This window comes from Anneissia japonica, unplaced genomic scaffold (assembly GCF_011630105.1).
Source record: "Anneissia japonica isolate Jap-2015-1 unplaced genomic scaffold, ASM1163010v1 scaffold3782_len1007564_cov172, whole genome shotgun sequence".
Classification (NCBI taxonomy): Eukaryota; Metazoa; Echinodermata; class Crinoidea; order Comatulida; family Comatulidae; genus Anneissia; species Anneissia japonica.
Window position 1 is genome coordinate 419,815 of NW_022716546.1, and position 18,868 is coordinate 438,682.

General features: G+C 28.1%; 3 long non-coding RNA genes across 4 annotated transcripts in view; 2 read left to right on the forward strand and 1 right to left on the reverse strand.

The window, feature by feature from the left end:
* Positions 1-3,201, forward strand: part of LOC117109749 — a 6,291-nt gene extending 3,090 nt beyond the window's left edge. The window contains exons 2-3 of the long non-coding RNA XR_004445586.1: positions 213-251; positions 3,072-3,201. This is a non-coding gene — a long non-coding RNA (uncharacterized LOC117109749). The remainder of the gene's footprint in view (positions 1-212; positions 252-3,071) is intronic.
* On the reverse strand, positions 2,825-6,585 carry LOC117109748. Its single transcript, XR_004445585.1, has 3 exons — positions 6,267-6,585; positions 5,231-5,308; positions 2,825-3,729 (listed from the first exon to the last, which is right to left on the reverse strand). It is a non-coding gene; the product is annotated as an uncharacterized LOC117109748 (long non-coding RNA).
* On the forward strand, positions 4,357-9,029 carry LOC117109747. 2 transcript variants are annotated; one of them, XR_004445583.1, is made up of 4 exons: positions 4,357-4,577; positions 5,859-6,213; positions 7,615-7,677; positions 7,809-9,029. It is a non-coding gene; the product is annotated as an uncharacterized LOC117109747 (long non-coding RNA). The 2 variants fall into 2 exon arrangements; XR_004445584.1 differs by having other exon boundaries at positions 4,357-4,569.
* Positions 9,030-18,868: the final 9,839 nt, after the last annotated feature.

Here is an 18,868-nt window from a genome sequence, read left to right on the forward strand (position 1 = left end):
GGTCTGAACATATATACTTATATATATGTATGTATATATGATGTATAATATAAATAACAATAGAGACATTGATAAAATCAAATGACACGGTTGACTATTTTATTGCACACAAATATTTCGTCCTGTCCTCAGAACTTATATTTATGTGTGCACTGTGTAAGACTAATGTATCTAAGATTTAAGATTTTTAATAGTGATTTCTGTTTTCACAGAAACAGCTACGTTTAGCAATTGCTGCCCATAATAAAAAGGTACGATCCCTAGGCTATTTTCTAATAAATATATAAAATTGATATAATATTTCATCTATGTTCTTGTGATTGATGTGCACAGGTTGTCGATGTGTGCAGTGGCATATCTAGGGGGTGCGTTGCCCTCCTCCCCCCCCCCCGAAATCGCAGTCAAATAAAAACACCTAAAAACGCCTTATTTTGCGATTTAGCAGCCCTCAAGTGATCATCGGGTCCCCCAATTAACCTTCGCGCCCCTCCATCAGCACCCCCATTTCTAGACTTCTAGATATGCCACTGGATGTGTGCATTTAAAAAACATTTTTTTTTTGCAATATTTTTATATACATAAAATCCATAAAACTATTCTTTCTTGTGTTCTGTTGTTTTACATTGTTTAGCACTGAAAAACAACATATTTCTGTTGTTTTACAGTGCTTTGCATTAGTAAACAACAGATTATGGTTTTTTTTTTATTTTTGTAGTCTTAAGTGGTGTAAGGTTTACCATTTAGAATTAATTACTTTATATCAGATGTGTCTGTGGTGCAACGGTTAGTGATGTTGGATTCAGACCTAAAGGTTGGTGGTTCAAATCTAGGGCATTTTTTTGTGTTTTTTTTGTTTTTTAGCCAATTTTAGCCAATTTTGGCAAAAAAAAAACAAGAAAAATTGTATGACCTCTTGGTGTTCCCTCTTGCTTGCCCTACAGGTGCCCTCCCTGACTCTCACGTCTCTCGAAGACGCTCGCCCTGTCCGTGACATCTCTTGGAGACGCCCACCCTGTCCGTGACGTCTGTACGAGACGCCCACCCTGTCCGTGACGTCTGTGCGAGACGCCCACCCTGTCCGTGACGTCTGTCCAAGACGCCCGCTCTGTCCGTGCCGAGTGCCTGTCCGTTACGCATGCCTGTCCGTGGTGAGACTTGAACCTATGTACCAAGTTTAGGAAGCAGAGCGTCTACCTCCAAGCCAACTGTCTCACTGAAAGACTATGTTGATTTCTAAGTGTTGAACCACACTTAACGTTTACTTTAAAAAAAAAAAAAAGTTTTCTTATGACTTGAACCTGGTAACAGCGTTATCAGGTGCATAGCACTAACCACTGCACTATCCAAACAGATCTGAAAGAGCATGTTAATTTATAAGTGTTAAAGCTCTCTTATTGTTTCTTTAAAAAAAAAAAGAAAAAAAATTCTTTGGAAGATTTGAACCAGGTAACCTCAAAGTCATAGTCTATGACACTAACCACTGAGCTAACCTAGTGAATCTGAGAGAGTGTGTTAATTTGTGAATGGTAAATGACATTTTTTTTAATAGCTAATGAATATTCAATTAACAATGCAAATTTATTGCAGGTGGTTTAATACCGCCCTCTGTGTTACGTTCTTTTTCTAAAGAAAATAACGATGTAATTTGGATCAAGTGTATATAGCGCCCTCAAATGTATCTCTATTTCGAATTTATATAGACCAGTTTATTGTTGAGTAATTTCCGCAGTAAACTGGTGTCATACTTAACTAATGAATATTCATACTTACTATGTAACGCCCTCAGTTTTATGCCTCCTTTAAGTTGTGATGTTTTTTATTGCTGATAAACATGTTATTGGCTTTATTGCTGAATAATTACCATTGTAAACTGGTGTCATAATTTACTACTGAATATTCATAATTACAAGTTAGCGCCCTCAATTTTTTTAAACAAGTTTATTGTTGAGTAATTTCCGCAGTAAACTGGTGTCATACTTAACTAATATTTAACTAATTAATATTCATACTTACTATGTAGCGCCCTCAATTTTATGCCTAATTTAAGTTGTGATTTTTCTTATTGCTGATTAAACATGTTATTGGCTTTATTGCTGAATAATTACCATTGTAAACTGGTGTCATAATTTACTACTGAATATTCATAATTACAAGTTAGCGCCCTCAATTTTTTAACAAATTTATTGTTGAGTAATTTCCGCAGTAAACTGGTGTCATACTTAACTAATGAATATTCATACTTACTATGTAGCGCCCTCAATTTTATGCCTACTTTAAGTTGTGTTTTTTTTTTATTGCTGATAAACATGTTATTTCCTTTATTGCTGAATAATTACCATTGTAAACTGGTGTCATAATTTACTATTGAATATTCATAATTACTGGTTAGCGCCCTCAATTTTAATAAGAGTTTTAATCACTGAATATTCATATTTACCGTACTAAGCAAATTTTCTATTTGTGTAGCGCCCTCAATTTTATCACTCCTTTGAGTTTATAAATGAACACTGTAAACCAGTTGTGCCTGTTATTGTGCTTGTCATATTTGCTGATTAATTCCACTGTAAACTGGTGTCGTAATTACTACTAAATATTCATGTTATTTGCTATGTAACACCCTCAACTTTATTCCTAACGTATTTGGTTTTGGTTTGAATTAAGAAAATAATTAAACCAATAATTGTGCAGTTGATGTGATTGCCTTGTTGCTGTTCCACTGAAAACTGGTGTTGTAATTAACTACTGAATATTCATATTTTCTAATGTTTGCTTTTCTTATGTAGCGCCCTCACATTCACCCCTAATTTATTTGAATTTATGTTTATAATTTATAATTTCCACTGTAAATTGGTCTCGTAATTTGCTACTGAATATTTATATTTACTATGTAGCGCCCTCAATTTTATCCCTAATTTTTTTGAATTTATAATGTGATTGAAACCAGTTGTGCATGTTTTTGTGATTGTCTAAATTGTTGAATTATTTCCACGGTAAACTCGTTTGTAATGAACTACTGAATATTCATATTTTCTAATAATAATAATTGTTGAGATTTATTTGCTTTTCTACAGCATGGAAAGTGCTGGATTTCTCCTGTCGCTGAGTGATGTACAGTGATGTCAAATATTGCTGCTGTATCTAAACCAAAAACTGAGGTTTTGTTTCTAGGACAATATCCCACATATTCTATGTAAAAATTACAAAGGTCTAAAATTATCTTCTGTTGTCAATGTATGTAGTGTTCAGTTGATACATAACTAGGCTAATATTGATCTTTGTTAACTATTTTGTTGATTTTTTGTTACAAGTTCTTTTGTGTAAGGGGTATAGTTTATCTTCTTGTCTGTTCTTCTTTGTCATTTAAATTGTATTTATGAGAGAATTGCAAAATAAATGTTAATTAAAGCCTGAAATAATAAGTCAGTTTTCATTATTTGTAGTTCATTTGATTTTATTTATTCAATCATCAACCAACAGAGAAAGAAACCTCCACTAACAGGTTGGAGATTATACACAGATTATACAAAGAATAATTTAAGCTTAAACAAGGATAAAACATTAAATTTACATCTCTGAGTATTAATAAACATTAACTACGTATTATTCAATATTTTGATTATATTTTTAATAAAAAGTTTCTTGAATGTAGATGCTTTTCTTTGCCATTTCTTCATCTGGTCATTGACCTCCATGCTTTTCAAGATGAACACTATCATTATGCTTCGCAATCTGAAATTGAAAACAAATTAAAATTACATTTGATTATAAAAGCATGGAAAAATAGTATATTAAAGCATATTTAATTAAAGAAAGAGGGCGCTGATAAAAATGGATGGCACGTAAAACAACAGGGAAACTAAATTACCAAATGGCCGTAGTGAGTGTGATCAGAATAATGCCATATTTGGTACAATACACACAACATTTACAATAAGAGAAAGGCATAAATACACATTGGAAAATAAGAAGCAGCAGTAAAACAAACAAAAATAGATTTGGAAAAAACATAAATAATTATAATAATAAAAGGACGTAAGACCTAAGAACGGAAAATACTGTTCTTCCCTTAAAAAGATATAAAGAGATTCCATACAAGATAACCCCCAACAATACAAATACCTAGACAGGTACGGACAATTTATAATTTGAAATGCTTATTTAATTAATTTTATAGTCTCATATTCTGTAAAAACTTTACTGAACGCTGTTTCCTCCTCCCGACAATCCGGGTTTTTCTCCTTTACGAGAGGTAGAGTTTCTATATAGAAAGAGTTGCGACATGAGCGGACGCCCTCAATCTGTCATCTTGGGGCCAATTGATCAAGTCAGTGGTGCGTAACAATCAAAAATAAAATAAGGTTTGAGGCTAAATTATTGAACTCGTGTTATTTAAAAATCCATAACTTCGTAACGAAAGATCGTATCAGATTAATTTTTTTCTGGAAATGTTTTTAAAAGACGATTCTACACCACTATATGATTGAAAATATGTTTCGACCTCTGAACTCAAGATGGGAAAAGAAGAGCCTATCTAAATAGTGTATTAAAATGGCCTCTCCAGCATGCACGGTACGTAGGTAGGTAGCACTACTACTATTATACTAGACTAGCTAGTAGTGTAGTAATATTTCGGTTACCGTTTAATTTCTGTTATTGTATACTACTAGTTATTTTGGAGATACCCTTGGACTGAGGCGTGCCACAACACCCGTTTACTATACAAATTTCTAAGTTGTCCAGTGAAGAGGTCTAGGCTCTGTCGCCTACTAACTATTTTATATGAACCGGACAAGCGTGATGTTGTGTACGGCAGCAAAGTAAAGGCGCTATGCTATTTTGGTAAAAAAAAACAAAAAACAAAAAAAAAACTACATGTAGTATTTATAATTAATAATAGTATATTGAGAATCAATTTTTTTTAAATTTTGTTATAAATTTAATTAACAGGTATATACTATCAAATGACATAAAATTTTCGTATTAATATTTTTATTTATTTTTTCCGATTACTATGCAATCGCCACACTACATACAGTAGATAGGCTTTGCGTTCACTCATTCATGAAATTATGCAGTACCCCAAAATGAACGAGAGGTCCTGGCACCCGCCCCCATCACCATTATAAGGAATCTTTTTTTGATTATATAACATATACTTTGTAGGATCATTTGCTTCATTCATATGTATGTCTTTCTTGAACTAAAATTAAATAAATAAAGCAATTCCTACCTTGTCCTTGGGCCACATTGTTTGTGTTCTGCAGAGTTCTCCACCTGCTCTCTTTTTCATGTATTTTAATTGGTGTAACTGAAATAAATGAAATGCCAGAAATTGTACTGAATTCAAATAAGCAAATCATATATTATCATTATATCAGTATTTATTATTATTATTATTACTATTATTATTACTATTATTCCATGTAAAGTGCATAGAGGCACTGCACAATATGCGCTATATAAATGTAACTTAAGCTCGTATTCATTTATGAAACTTTTTTTTTTTCCAAAATAAGTAATATTTAAAACGGATTTTTAATAGAGGCCAACGAATCCCCGGGAGTCGGACCAGGTCGGACCTCTAATCTTTGATAATACCCAGTATAATATTCTTTTATGATTGAGGGCGCTTCGCAGGGTGAACATGTGCACAAGACTAAGGACACCCTATTGCTGACTTATGTATATAATCTATTTTACAGGTATGATTTCTTTGCTAGATGTGGCTTCAAGGTGATTGATTCACCTGGTATTAATACAATAATCATTTTTTAATTAAATTATATACCAGTATTATATTTACATATATTTCAACAATTATTTTAGTTAATTTTTAACATTTTTTTTATCTCTTACAGATATGAAGAGAAAAGTTGACTGAAAGATACAAGAAACTGATATCTTAAACAACATTCAACCACAATGAAAAATATATTTTATATTATATAATGAAAAAAAATGAATTCATCGCTCTGTATCGCCATTTAGTGTGAACTGTGAACCAATCTGCAAGAAGCCGAGATGATTTTTAGATTTATTTTAACGTAATCAAAGTATCAGAAACGTGTCAGAATATTAACATATGAAGATAATATCTTTAACAGTAAATCAAATACGCAATTGACTGATGAATTAGATAGGCCTATGGTATATGTATTAATAAATTTATTCTGTATGCTGGCAAAGAATGGTACAGAGACAAGAAGACTGGAGGTAAGTGGGGTGGTTATTTACTTAAAGATCTTATAACAAAATAGCACTCTCACCTATTTGTAAGCGTAATGCATTAGAGACTCGTAAAACTGCACCGTCTGCAAAAAATAATACAAAGCAAAACTTATTTAGTGTACTGAATTTTATATATAAATTATCGGATCCGTTTAGGCCTTACAGGCCTCATCAGTGCAGCTAGGGTACAGACCCTGACGAAACGTTAGACGAGCTTAGCAGAGCTCAGGCCAGCCCAACTTAGACCGCAAACCAAGGCAACATATATGTACAGCCCAGGTGTGATTACAAATAAGTTGAATTTGCCAAAGTCCAAAATGACATTGGAAAAATTGTTTGATTTGGATAAAATTTTACTTGCAGATTGTTAAACAATGGAAAACACAACAATTTGGCATGTACAATAAGATCAACTTAGAAATTACTGTATTCGACTTCAGGCAAGTTTAACTGTTAGTGGAACACAAGCTATGCGCCTACTTAATTTTATGATATGTATCCAATAGATACAGGGAATACTTTGTCATTCTTAGTGCATCCGACGAAGCTCTTGCTAACAACACTAGTTGGCGCCCGTGGACAAGATTGGAGATCTGAAGAGACAATCTCTACTGTGCATCAATGGCGGGCCTGCTGGATCTTAAAAGAGATTCTTCAATAATATATATTTTAATAGGCAAATGGAATAAACCCAAAAAAATCACAAATGGCCACATAATGCAAAAAAATTTAAATATGTATATATATAATATATATAAAAAATCTAAACCATCAAATGCTATAATGTATAAACAAATAAATAATAGGTGCTCTGATAAGAACATAAGATGTTATATATTAATGGAACAAAGCATCTACATTAATTCTTCACACATGCACAGAACTAGTCCTTAATGCATGGACTAAGATTAGCGCGATACACCCTCTTATAAACATTGATGACAATTGACAAGATTTCTGAAGAGATACTTTCATCATAAATACTGTAAACCATAATAAAGACCTCTATAACCTTATTGTGGTAATGCTAAAAAATATGTATATAATAAACACATTTTAAACGTTATAGTAGAGGAATTTGAGAGAGTAAAAAAGATGTGCCCCAACAGGGATTCAAACAAATATTCAGTACAAGAGGCCATTTTTTTACTGAAAAAATTGCCCTAACTATATACAGCTGAACTAGCCCAAGTCAAATCCAAAATACCATTGAAAACTTGTTTGACTCACAGATTGTTAATTAATGGAAAACACAACAATTTGGCATGTAATATAAGTTCGACTTCAAATTTTGAGTTAGGCAAAGTCGACATAGATGTTGCTTTTCGAAAGACTAAGGACACCCTATAACTGACTTGTATACCGTATATAATTTTTTTTTTACAGTTATGATTTCACTGCTAGATGTGGATTCAAGATGAATGCAAGATTCACCTGATAATGATTACGGTACAGTAATACCATAATTTTTTTTTTTTCAATTAAAAATATATACCAGTAACATTTACATATTATACTGTATGATATAGCATTTATTTCAACAATTGTTTTAGTTAATTTTTACATTTTTTATCTTGTAGATATGAAGAGAAGAGTTCACTGAAAGATACAGGAAACTAATGTTTTAATGTTATTCAACCACAATGAAAAATATATTTTGTATTATAATAATCATAAAAAAATGAAGTCATCGATCTGTAACGCCATCTACTGTGAACCCATCTGCAAGAAGCCGAGATGCTATTAAGATTTATTATAGAAGGAATCAAAGTATTAGAAATGTGTCAGTAATGTCAACATATGAAGACAATATCTTTAATACAGTACAGTAATTCAAATACGTAATTGATTGATGAATTAGATAGGCCTATGGTATATGTATTAATAAATTTATGCTGTATGCTGGCAAAGAATGGTACAGACAAGAAGACTGGAGGTAAGTGGGTTGGTTATTTACTCAAAGATCTTATAACAAAATAGCGCTCTCACCTATTTGTAAGCGTAATGCATGAAAGACTCGTAAAATTGCACCTTCTGCAAAAGATAATACAAAGCGAAACTTACTGTACTGTATTTACTGTACTGAATTTTATAAATGGCGCTCCCTCCAAAAACCTATCTGTACTCGGGGGGGGGGGAATTTTCAAGTAACTGGGAAAGAAATTGAAAAGCCAAATTTGTTTTATTAAATTTTATATAGCCCTCCCTTCAAAAAATGAAAAATGCAAAGCCAAATTAGTTTACTGAATTTTATATAGAGCTCATTACAAAAACCTTATTTGCACACGTGCACTAAAATCTTTCATTGACGATCTGAGAAAAAGTGACTAACTTTCATAAAACTGCTCCCTGTGCAAAGAAATGTGTACGAAGCCAATTTTGTTTACTAAATTAAGATTTGGTTCCTCCAATAATTTGTTAGTTGCATAATTCATGGGAAATTTCATGAGACTGCCAAAAAATTGTTTACTTTATTTTATATAGCGCCCCCTCCAAAACTTATTTGTACGCATAATAAAATCTGAACTGCATGTTGCAAAAATACTATTGCGAGTCTGTTACAAGATCTTTGAGCTACATTGCATTAGGTGCCCCTAAATTAAATGAGGGCGCTGTTGACGGTAAAGAGCGCCCTCTATGGAGATAGAGGGCACTCTAACGTGAGCAGTGCCTCATTTGATTTGGGGGCGCTATTTAATGCAGGAACCCTCTAAATAAAATGAGGGATTTTATTTAGGGGGCGGTATATTATATAAAAATTATAATGATACAAGGAACAAATAAAGGCAAGAGAATTTGAATCAATTTTGTGTTGTATTTATTCGATTGTAGCAAACTCCTTACAAAAAAAAAAAAAATGCACTTCTCTGCAGCCCCCACCAACGGATTCACCTGACTCGACTACACAGCAAGTACTACCTCAAGTCATGCCCACTACCACTGCCAAGCAGCAAGAGTGCCCGAAGAAACCTGCAAAGCTGTCTCTTATACACATCTAGATGTGTATAAGAGACAGGTATAAATCTTCAGTAAAGGATACTTGCGATTCAGATTGTATAGTGATTAGTATTAAAGAATTTCCAAATATGAATGACTTTCAAATTAGATTAAATTTAGCATTACTAAAGTTACTAAATAATTATTAAAATGAATTAACATGTTATTTTATTAAATTAACATTATTTATTGGTATAGATTGGTTGCTTAAAAATTAATTTGTTAGAATTAGTATTAAAGAATTTCCAAATATGAATGACTTTCAAATTAGATTAAATTTAGCATTACTAAAGTTACTAAATAATTATTTAAATGAATTAACATGTTATTTTATTAAATTAACATTATTTATTGGTATAGATTGGCTGCTTAAAAATTAATCTGTTAGAATTATCTTAATACAATTTTAAAATTAAATTAAATAAAAAATTTAAGTTAGATCTTTTTTAAAAGCTTTAAATAAATTGGTTTTGCATATATTTTAAATATTTTAACGCAAGCATTAAATAATATTAATTAAATAATTTAAGTTCTATTTTATTAAATGCTTTAAATAATTTGGAAACAAATTTAGAGTATATTTATGATCAAATTCCGTATCAAAAACTATGGGACTTAAACTGGCGTCAGAATATAAATTTACATGTGCTTTTGGATGCCTAGATTACACTCAGGAAACAACATTAACTGTGCAGTACAGAACTAAATTTGGTTGCAAACAATTTGATATGGTTGGCACCTCTGGTAATACTTAACCTAAGCATCGTGTTCTGAACAGCAGCTCTTCAGCCATACCCTGCCTGAATCGATCGCTCTTCATATCACTGCTGGCACCAAATATTGCTAATTATAGGAGAAGTCCTATTTATCTATTAATTATTTAGTAAATAAATTAGTGTCAAGTATAATTCTATCTTAAAATATCCTATTAAAATATATTAATTCTATTACAATCATCCTGTTTTCAAATTATAATGTTTAAAATCTAGTTAAAAAATTTAAAATATTATTAATTGATTTTCTTTAATGTTTGTATTTATCATTACTTTATCTTCAAATCTTAGGACAAACTTTTAAAATGACTTAGATGGGGTAAGGTTTTTGTTATTAAGGTTTATATTTATATTGATTAAATGCTGTGTATATATGATGTACTTTACCAAAGCAAAATTTTTGAAAGGATATAAATATTTGAATTTTTAATTACAGTATTTATTTGAATAAACGCCCCCTCCAGAGCCTCATTTGGAATCATAAGTACCTCCCTCAAATTTTTCTAACCGGGTTAGAATTGATAAATCGTTATCATCATGCAATAACACGTTTTGACTGTATCCATATGTTGTTGTTCCACATTTACTGGGAAATTAAGAGGCGTTTATTCAAATAAACTGTATATAACTTTTAAAGAAAGTATTTTTATTGTGTTATTAGATTTTTTCATTATGTTTTACTTTTTAGTGCACAGGTTTATAGCATACTATTATTATTTTTATTAACATTTCCAATTCAATAGTTTTGTTTAAAATTTATGTTTATGATTCATTAAAATCATGATTATTTTAGTACTTACATATTTTGAATATTTAATATTTTGAACTGTTTAATTGAAGAAATTTGATCTGTAAGTTTACAAATTCTTTTATGTTACATGGGTAGATTACATAACACTGGTTTCGTTTTCTATCTGTATTCCAAGTGCATTATAAGCAAATGTCATATGTACTATAAAGCAACTTGACCATTTAAATGCTGAAGTTACAATTATTATGTTAGATGTAATTAAATTTAATCAATTAATTTAAATTTATTTAATTTCAGCGTTTAATTATTTTTTCTAATATAGCTAATATTCTATTGATTGTGCACATTTAAAAAAATATTAATTCTTAAAAGAAATGTGTGTATTTCAGTATCTTTCAATTTATTTTATTCCATAGTGGGAATATGTATTAGACATAAGCGTTAATAAGTATTATCAATTTATTATACGGTATGTCGTTAGTCAATTTATCAATTTAATTATCAATTCATTATAATTAATGCCCTTATATGGGTAGATTACATAAAACTGTTTTGTTTTCTATTTATCTGTATTCCAAGTGCATTATAAGCAAATGTCATATACATTTTAAATATTAATTCTTAAAAGAAATTTGTGTATTTCAGCATTTTTAAAACTATTTTATTCAATAGTGGATATATATTAGATATAAGTGTTAATAAGTATTATCAATTTATTATAATTTGTGAATTTAATTTACTTTTAAATATTTTATGTTACATGGGTAGATTACATAAAACTGGTTTTGTTTTCTATTTATCTGTATTCCAAGTGCATTATAAGCAAATGTCATATGTACTATAAAGCAACTTGACAATTTAACTGCTGAAGTTACAATTATTATGTTAGATGTAATTAAATTTAAACATTTAAATTAAATTTACTTACTTACAGCATTTAGTTATTTTTTCTAATACAGCTAATATTCTATTGATTGTGCACATTTTTTAAAATATTATTTCTTAAAAGAAATGTGTGTATTTCAGTATCTTTCAATTTATTTTATTCAATAGTGGGAATATGTATTAGACATAAGCGTTAATAAGTATTATCAATTTATTATAATTAATGCCCTTATATGGGTAGATTACATAAAACTGTTTTGTTTTCTATTTATCTGTATTCCAAGTGCATTATAAGCAAATGTCATATACATTATAAATATTAATTCTTAAAAGAAATTTGTGTATTTCAGCAATTATTTTATTCAATAGTGGAAATATATTAGATATAAGTGTTAATAAGTATTGTCAATTTATTATAATTTGTGAATTTATTTTACTTTTAAATATTTGCTTTGGTAGAGCATATCACACAAACACAAAAGACTGTATAATATTGATTATTGATGGGTGATGTTGAATATGTATAACTAATGTAACAAGAAATTTGGTTATTATTATAATTTTTTTAATTATAATTAAAGACTTCTCCTTGATTATGTTTAAAACTATTTCCAATACATACACTATCTAAAGAGTAACAACCTAACTTTACTTTTAAAATGTTATTGTCAAAATCTTAAATTCATTTGTGTGTGTTTATGTTAGTTTTGTAATATGATTGCTCATATAAGGATGTCATATTATATCATCATGCCCTTATATGGGCAACAAATTATTAATGCAAATATTATTTCTAGATTGATTTGTGTTAATTAAAGTATAAGTAAATTTTATATCAAATTATATTTTTAAATGATTTTATACATCTATTTCTGTCTTCTATTTTAATTTGTTTAAGGATACAGACACCTTTAAGGTTTGCGCACAAAGAAGTTAATTCAAAATTGACTGGTTTAATTATTATTATTATGTTAAATCAAAGTTATAATTTAAAAATCATTTTATAATTTTTCAATTAATTAGAAATACTGAATTCAACTATGTGTGTGTGCCCTATTTACAGATATATTTTTTTATGCAAATAGAAATTTATTTTGATTAATTAAAAATATAATTTTGTAATTATATTAAAATTATCATTCTATTAAATTAATTGTATCTAAAGGGTTGATATTTGAAATATTTATGTTCTGTAATCTTTTTAAAGTTATTCTTAATATTATCTCCAATGCTACACAATACATAGTGATTAACGTTTGTTTAAAGTTAATTTTATAACATTTTGCTAAAAAACCTAAGTGCGTCTAATAATTTGAATAATATTATCATTATTTTTATTATATTCCAAAGCCCATTACTAGATAAATATATATTAATAATAAATTATTTATATATCTTAAGTTAAATTTATTTCAAGTTATAGTTTTTTAATGATTTTATACTTTTATTAAGTAATTAAAAATTGTATCTAAAGGGTTGATATTTGAAATATTTTTACATTTCAATATCTAAAATTATGTAGTATTTATATTCTATAATCTTTTTAAAGTTATTCTTAATAATCTAATGCTACACAATACATAGTGATTAACGTTTGTTTAAAGTTAATTTTAAAACATTACTATATAAATATATATTAATAATATATTATTTATATATCTTAAGTTAAATTTATTTCAAGTTATAGTTTTTTAATGATTTTATACCTTTATTAAGTAATTAAAAATTGTATCTAAAGGGTTGATATTTGAAATATTTTTACATTTCAATATATAAAATTATGTAGTATTTATGTTCTGTAATCTTTTTAAAGTTATTCTTAATATTATCTCTAACGCTACACAATACATAGTGATTAACGTTTGTTTAAAGTTAATTTTAAAACATTTTGCTAAAAACCCTAAGTGCGTCTAATAATTTTTGAATAATATTATCATTATTTTTATTATTATTCCAAAGCCCATTACTAGATAAATATATATTAATAATAAATTATTTATATATCTTAAGTTAAATTTATTTCAAGTTATAGTTTTTTTTGTTATTGATTTTATACTTTTATTAGGTTAAAATAAAGTTAAAATGTTTAAAGATATTTTACGCTTTTCAATTAATCCAAAATACTGTATTTAACAATGTGTGTTTTCTGTTTAATTTAAATATCTTTTAATATGCAAATACAAATTTAATTTTAATCGATTAATCTAATATATAATTTTGTAATTATCTTTGACTATTATCATTATTATTTTTATTATATGATATAAAATTTGTTAATAATATATTATTTCTATGTTCTATCCTCTCTATGATATATGTATTAACATATCAATAATTTATTCTTTCTATTAAATTAACATTATTATGTTCTAAAAGTTTTAATAATTTGAAAAAAAACTATTTAAAACAATTGATACAAATTTAATATTCATTGCATATTTTAAGTTGTAAACAATTTAAATTTTTTGATTAGGTGACACATTAGGTGATGAACTGTTTATGAGTGTTGTATTTATTGTGGCAAGTCAATATGTAATTCAGTATTTAACAATTATATTGATACACTACAATTACTACTTGTTACTCTTTGTATTTAGCAGATTTGCCTACCCTATTCATGCCAGAAGACAGCCTTTAATTAAAATATGTTAATTACATATTATATCCAATTTATTGTACTATTATTTATTACATGATTAATTCAAAGGCATCTAGCATATGCACAATATCAAAATGAAACTATAATTATTTTCTTTATTATTGTTACTCTTTGCATTTAGTGGATTCATCTACCCTATTCATGCTAGAAGTCAGCCTTTTAATTATGTATAATTACATGTATACAATTTATTGTACTATTACTTATTTATTAAGTTTTTAAAACATAAAGGCATCTAGCATATGCATGATATCAAATTGAAACTATTACTATTATCATCATTATTATTGTTACTAATATTTCTATTATTATTCAATAATTTGGTGCCAACTCAAAAAAGCTACAATTCAGATACACATCGTGACAACAGAAGTACAACCTTGGCCCAGCTGGCATACTTTCCTAAACTTAGCGAAAAATATTAGCAGATATTGCCTAACCGCCAAAAGGAAAACAATATTCTTCTGCATACACTTAAAATGTCTCCTGAGGAAAATAACATGTTATTTTAGGGGAAAAAGACCACAAACTGAAACCAGCCATAATTTTTAGTTAACTCCTTGGCATTGAGCAGGTCGAACGTTTACACTGATGATGGTCTACCCACACAAGCTGACACCACGTCAGGAAAAGGATTCTCACAGACATTTTACCCACAAAGCAATTTACAAAGGAATGTAACTCGTAAAAAGAACTTTACAGAATTTCAACAAAGCAAACTCACCACTCAGCAGCAGCAACGAGCACAAAAAGAAGCAAGTACCGCCATGCAGCCAAGCAGGATCAGCCCGTCGGTGTAATGGGGCGTGCAGGAGGTTGCGGAGAAGTGCATTGTACAATGTTTTAAATTTTTGAGAGAATACTGAAAAAAAAACCATAGCATGCATCAAACTACAAATTATTATAACAATTAGAAAAAGGAAGTGGAATTTCAAAATTATTTTTTTCATATAACAGATTTTGGATTTAACAATTTACATGGTACAGTAGTAGTAAAATAGAGGTTTCTCCAAAATGAATTTAATAATTTGAATAAAAGTAACTAAAATTTTGCAAATAATACAGAAAATTCATATCAATTTACTTTTATAATTACAGGAAAAAACAAATTTAGAATTCTTGTTAATTTGGTATTGGATTCGAAATTAAAAATTAGAATTTAACCATAATGTTTAAAAAAAGAATTGGAAGTTGGAACAGATTACAATTAATGTAATTTAAATTTGATCAATGGATTGAAATAAAATTTGAAATTTTTATATATAATTTATACATCTATTTGAAATTCCACTTTAACAATGTGTAGAAAATATCACTGTTAATCTACAAAGATACCAGTTGTTGTCTATCACGTGTTACGGATGCGGGTGAAGGATTATCAACAAGGACTTCAGCTGCCTCACCAATCACAGTGACGACTCGTGAACTGACAGTGGATCTGCAAAAACAAACAATTATAAAAAATTACATAACTGAAGAAAAACTGTATCCACACAAGTCTAATTTACAAGTTATTTTTTAAATAAAAAAATGCTATAAATACAGTAACATCTCAAGCAATGCCAGCAATTTTGCTTGCAGGCACATTCCACAAAATAACTGTCTGCGCTGGCAAAAAGACCCCACATTCAAGATTTTAGACAAAACATGGAATAGCTTTATGGGGGACAAGGACTGCCTATGTTCATAGATAAGAACAAACTAAAGTATTAACACTGCATAGAGCAAATAAACTATGAACACAGTAAGCATAAAGCAAATAACCCACAGGCTATAAAAACACATAGGCAAAAAGAATCTTGGCCACAGGCAGAACTGGTTGATTTTGCATGCGCCTACTGCCCGCAGTTTAAACACATGTACCACGTTAAATAATCCACACTGCCTGTTATCGGTACACAGTACATTAAATCTCAGTTTACACTACCTAAATCAGTGATTTACCAATGTGAAACATACAAAGAAAAAATCTCACCATCTTTCCAAACATCTGGTTCTTCATCACTGTCGTCAACTGCTCCTCCTCAACATTATCTGCATCACTATCGCAAGGTGGTGATGACGTGTGGTACCACTCAGTTTCTACTCTTCCCAACAACGTAATGCATTTTTTCTCAGTTACTTTAGCTAACTTAAGTACTATACAATATTTGTAGTTTGATGCACAGAATAAAAATGTGATGCATGACCACCTACTAAACTCATTTACATTTGCACAGCAAAATGCAATAATACTACAATTTAACATGAAATTGTTACACATTTTATTGTGTTAAGTAATTTTAAATTTAAAAAAAACCCGAAAACATGTTAGGTTTTACAATTTTGAAAATTTGATAGAAACAAAGAGATTTTCTTTGTTTTATCAATTTTGTTAAAATTTAAATGAAATATTTTCCATTTCCATTTTCCATTTCATCTATAGATAAATAATTGTAAACACAATTTTTTTTTTCTAATAAGACTAATTTTATTATGAAAATTTATGACAAATCTTAGTAGAAAAGGTCATACATCACAATATTAATGTCTCAAATCCGTAGAAGGGCAGTTATATTATTCTTTTACTTTATATATTATTTTATAATCAATTTACATTACTTTATGATCCATAGCCTATATTTAGATAAGTCTATATTATTCATTATTATTATATTTTTATTCATATTCATTATTATTTAGAAATATTCTTATTTATACTAGTTACATTTTTTTTTTTGAATGAATAACATAATTTTACATTTAGTATAGCATTTATTTTCATTATTATTTATATTTTTTGGAATTAAAAACTAAAGGCAAATATTATTTTAATAATGAATTTATTTACTTATAAATACAATAATAATTCTGAGCCTTATTTGTTTACACAAATGGAATTCATACAATTAATTACTATTATTTTGAATAAAAAAATATAGTTTTAAATGTTTTATATAATTTTATCCAATTTTTCAAACTGAGTTTTTATATTCATAATTATTATTTTTAGGTTATTGTTATTGAAATTTGGGGCTTTTAACTATTAAAAACATTATCATTTACGTCAATACTATTAAGTAAAATTATGTTACAATTAATATTTTAAATTCTTACTTTAAATAATTAATCCCTTCAGCCAGATTTTTTGTGAGACAACAAAAAAAAAAGTAAAATAATTAAACTGTTTAAAACATTGTTTACATCATAAGAGAAGAAAAAAGAACCTCATCAGCAAAACCAAAACAATTACATTTTAATTTAATATATATTAAATTTTTTCTAAATTTTGCGATTATTAATTTCATTTAAAATTTTCGTTGGAAAATTCATCCAAAATATTTGAATTTGTTTTGAAATTCTATTTGGAAATGCAGCGAAACAACTAAAATTTTATATTTATTGCATACAAAATCATTTTGTAAAAGTACACCAAAAACCAATGAAAGCCAAATCATTATAATAGGAATACTCAAAATTAATTTAAATGAAATGTCTGTCTTGTTCCTTGCTAATGAGGATTTGCTAAACTACACGACATGGAAAATGAATACATTATGTAAGTTACTGAAAAGCACAATAATTAACTCCCACACAGAATTTGCTGTTAGTGAAATTTTGCAGCATATCAAATTATAAATATTTTAAACAATTTTAAATAAATTTGAAATTTAAAAAAAAATAAAAATTTAGAATTTAAACAATTTATGTTGGTAGTAAAATTGTGACATGTATGTAATTTTAGAAAACAAAAAAGACCCTCTAAATGATGTCTTGATCCTTCAGGGTAGATTAATATTGGAGAAATCTTGCTTCAAATATTATTTGATCAAATGTTTAAAGATCTTACCAGATATTTTTGAAAACAAGTGTAATTAGTTTGTATTCATTTTCCGAAGTAAAGTTAATATTATACTTATAAACAATAGACATACATATACCTTTGCAAAAATTATACATCAAAACATGAAAAAGGAGACTCTTATTTCCTCAAAAAACAATTTTTAAGAATGATTAATTAAATTTTCACAAGATTTGTTGTGGTAAATAACTTGTCATACCAAACAAAAAAGAATTTAAAAAAAATTAAATGCTATTGCATAATTTAATTATGTAAACAAAAATTGTGTTCTCCTTTTCCATACAATGCATTTTACAACAAAAGATAATATTCTACCTATCAGAAGCACCATAGTGTCATATGTTAACAATTTATTTATAGAATAACTTTTGTTGCGTTTTTGATTTGACCAATTTAAAAATGTATACTGTACTAATTAGATGTTCATTTAATCTAAATTATAAAGCACAGTAATTAATTGTATTTAAGCAAAAGAAAAACATCAATTTAAAATATATATATAAAATTTTCCCAAATTTAATTTTGAATAAGAAATTTAATAGTGCTTCGGATAAATTTACAAATTTACAGGTAAACCTACTTAATCAACGCTTTCTCAAAAACATCACTTATGGATCAGATTATAGCAACATATGAAAATGGAGGCGAAGCTTACGCATTGTGTAGCAGAAAGTTTGTTTAACAAAAGGATATTAGAAGTAAATATTTTTTTTTTTTTTTTTTTTTTTTTTTTT